This window comes from Stegastes partitus, unplaced genomic scaffold (assembly GCF_000690725.1).
Source record: "Stegastes partitus isolate 25-593 unplaced genomic scaffold, Stegastes_partitus-1.0.2 Scaffold121, whole genome shotgun sequence".
NCBI lineage: Eukaryota > Metazoa > Chordata > Actinopteri > Pomacentridae > Stegastes > Stegastes partitus.
Window position 1 is genome coordinate 336,925 of NW_007577852.1, and position 3,343 is coordinate 340,267.

Here is a 3,343-nt window from a genome sequence, read left to right on the forward strand (position 1 = left end):
AACCGTGATCGTTGTTAAAATCTTCCAGGTTGAATGTGGGGCTACTTTGTCTTCCTGACTGACTCATTGGAGATCTGTCTGCCTGCACCTGAACACTTTTATCATCAGGTGTGTCGGACCTCTCTCTCTCTCACCTCGCTGCTTTTTTTAAAAAACACAATCGGCTATGTGTGGTTGTGTCATTGGAACACAGTAACAGTGAACCCGTCAGGCAGAAAGAGACTGAGTCAATGGGGAAGAAATCTGACTGTTTCCAACCACAGTACCTGGAGCAGCCGCTACCTGGAGCAGCAGCTACCTCTGCTGACAGAAGGAACCAGATCAGCCTGATGATCATCGTTCACTTGAACCACGACCACTTCAGCTCAAAACAAACAAACAAACAAAATCGTACTCGTTTCAATCAGGCTCCCGGTTCTTGGGTGCAGAAATATATATATACACATTTTGTCTTTAACAAATTAAAAAGAATACCGTTTCCTGTACAACCATAAATATTTATTTCATATCAAGTCTGCGGTTCAGGTTTACGACTCATATTCTTGAACACACGTCTCACCTTGTGTCTGCTGGTAGAGACGCTCAGGAATACGTGTTTACAGCTGAACTGATCGAGTTTAAACTACTTTATGTACAAACTGAAACATGCAGACGGTATTTCATTGATATTTATACTAGAGACAATGAATGTTGGCCAGCCAGTGGGATCCTTACTTTGATCCAGACTGAAACACCTCATCAGCTATCAGCTAAATTACAATGAAGCTCTGAATATGCTACTGCTGGACCTACAGGAGTCATGCTACTGACTCTGGTGAGCTTGTAAATGTCCTCTCCTTTGTCCTTCTGTGCGTTACTGTTTTCACTTTGCTTACAGGACACAACGACACCCGACATCCAGGTGGCGACTTGTCCCGCTGAGAATCTTTAAGTTTTACAAGAGCATGTGCAGAAAAACAGCCCTGCTGGCTCGTTTTTCTTTAATGTGGATGATGCATTTTAGTCACAGAGCTCATGTCCCAACCATCACTGCTCTGAGGAAACACCAAAGCTGCATCCTCGGCGTAGCTCCACTCTGACTGGAGCCCAAAGCGTCTTTTCCCCCTGAAGCAGAACGACAGCGAGGTGCAGCCAGATCATTACATCCTACAGAATAAGCTTGCTAAGCAGGACTAAACAACACGAGACAGTTACGTGTGACGTGTGGCTCGTCTGCATCATCTGTCCACAGTTCTGTTATTTTAACAACCCCGTCGATGGAGCAGAGCCGTGCTCATGGCAGCTTGTTGCACTTATTCAGTTACAGTTCAATTCACAACACGGCATCAGATGTTTTATATTTAGCACACAAACGTGCAGCGAAGTATAAACGAGGCACGACACACAAAAGAGTAGCGCACAAATTAGGACAGACATGTATCATGATTGGGCTGCAAGGTGGCGCAGTGGTTAGCACTGTTGCCTCGCAGCAAGAAGGTCGCCGGTTCGCGTCCCGGTGAGGACACCCGGGATCTTTCTGCGTGGAGTCTCCATGTTCTCCCCGTGCAGCGTGGGTTCTCTCCGGGTTCTCCGGCTTNTCTGAGTCAACTTCTAAACCAATCAGCTGTTAGATCCCACATTTCCCATCATGCCCCGAGGCCTGAGCGGCTGCGGCGTCTGGCTCCGATTTCACAACGTCTGGGCAAGTCGGGATCGAGTTATTTGTCACGTGCTCACGTTGTACGGGGAGTGAAGTGCAACAACAAGACGTGATGAAAAACATCCCCTAAAAATAGATCAAGCTCAGAGTAATAAGGAGTGAGCAGATTGTGAGTTATCTTGTGCGAGCCTAGTCGTCACCACTCGGTGGTTTCGAGCGATGACCTCCCTCCCACAGTATCTGCCGGGTAGCAGCAGGTCACGGCTTATCGACGCCGGAGGATAAATGGTGAAAAAAAGTTCTATTTTTACAAAAACATGTCTGGAAAAGATCAATAAATACAGTCGTTTCAACACAGTTTTGCGTTGGACATGGGTTATTCTACATTCTTACAGGAGGATTTTGATTTTTTATTTAAAATATATTGGTTTCAAACATCGGTCTCCTTCATTACTGATAATTAAAAAATGGTATCGGCCCTGAAAAAAAGACATCAGTCGGCTTCTCCTGGGCTGTTTAAAGAAAACTAAACCAAAAAAAAACATTTAAAAGCTACTCGCTGTTGGCCTCAGTGGTGCAGCAACAAGCCGACCTACACAACTAGTTTATAGAGAATAACTCGCATAACAGTCAAACCATAAAGACTGACAGAAGGTCAAAGTGTGACCGGAGCTGCTGATAAGTAAAACTAAACTTTAACATCACAGGATAAATGGTGAGAAGAAGTCTTTTAATCAAACATATGTAACAACACAAATACACAAAATGCATTTCAGTAAACTTTTGTGATGTTCTGAATGTTCACACCAGGACTTTTAAATGTGTCTCCTCCTAATCTGGTTTATGAGTCTCCTTCAAGACTAACAGTAAGTATCGTCATTGGTCCTGAAATAAAAGATATCAATCGACTTTAATTGTGCTTTTTTAATAGTTCATTTCGGCCCAAACAACAACCAGGTAGCTGTCTCTCCTAATCAAAGATCAACTTTAAAAGCTGCTCGCTGCTGCCCTCAGCGGTGCAGTTCAGCTGCACCACACTGACTTCAAAAGTTAGTTTTTGGGAAAACAACACACATCTTCAATTAAATTATGAAGCCGAACTAAAAGTCAACACATAAAGGCTCCTAGAAGGTCAAAAGTCTGACTGTGGCCGCTGCCGGAGCCTGCCGACGAGCGATGCCAAAAATAAAACAGCACTTTTTTGAACCGGGTTCGGCTCAACGGGTCTGCGAGTGCTCGCAAGCGTCGTTCGGGGGGCTGCTTCTGACCGAGGCCTGGTTGCGCAACGTCTCTGGCACAAAAGCGACACGACAGCAATCTTGAAGTCGACATTTAAACGGTGTCACGGTGCGTATTTGGCCATTTTTAGCAGCACGCAAGCCGACGGCAGCAGCGACAGCCCCGAAAAAAGCAGCGCCGTCGGTCCGGCAGCAGCGCAGCGGTGGAGCTAAGTTCAAGCTCCGCGGAGCCGAAGTGGTTTCTGTGGCTGCCGGAGCGAGTTTACTGTCTGGAGCTCCGCAGTCTGCAGCTAACGTAAGGATTCGTGTCGTATTTAGTCACTGATACGGTTTATTGAAGGACTGCAGCACTCACCGTCCCCGGAACCCCCCGAGCCTTCAGTTTGTTGTTGTTGTTCTTCGGTTGGTGACAGATGAAGCCCCGCCCACTTTAACGGACGTTACGTAGTTTAAATGTCTCGTGGTG

The 3,343-nt window shown here is 46.0% G+C and overlaps 1 protein-coding gene across 1 annotated transcript in view; it reads right to left on the minus strand.

Annotated features, from left to right (window-relative positions):
- Nucleotides 1-3,302, minus strand: part of LOC103354815 (tubulin-specific chaperone cofactor E-like protein) — a 22,698-nt gene extending 19,396 nt beyond the window's left edge. The window contains exon 1 of the mRNA XM_008278364.1: nt 3,233-3,302. The gene's annotated coding sequence lies outside the window, so the exon portion shown is untranslated. The remainder of the gene's footprint in view (nt 1-3,232) is intronic.
- Between the last annotated feature and the right edge of the window lie 41 nt (nt 3,303-3,343).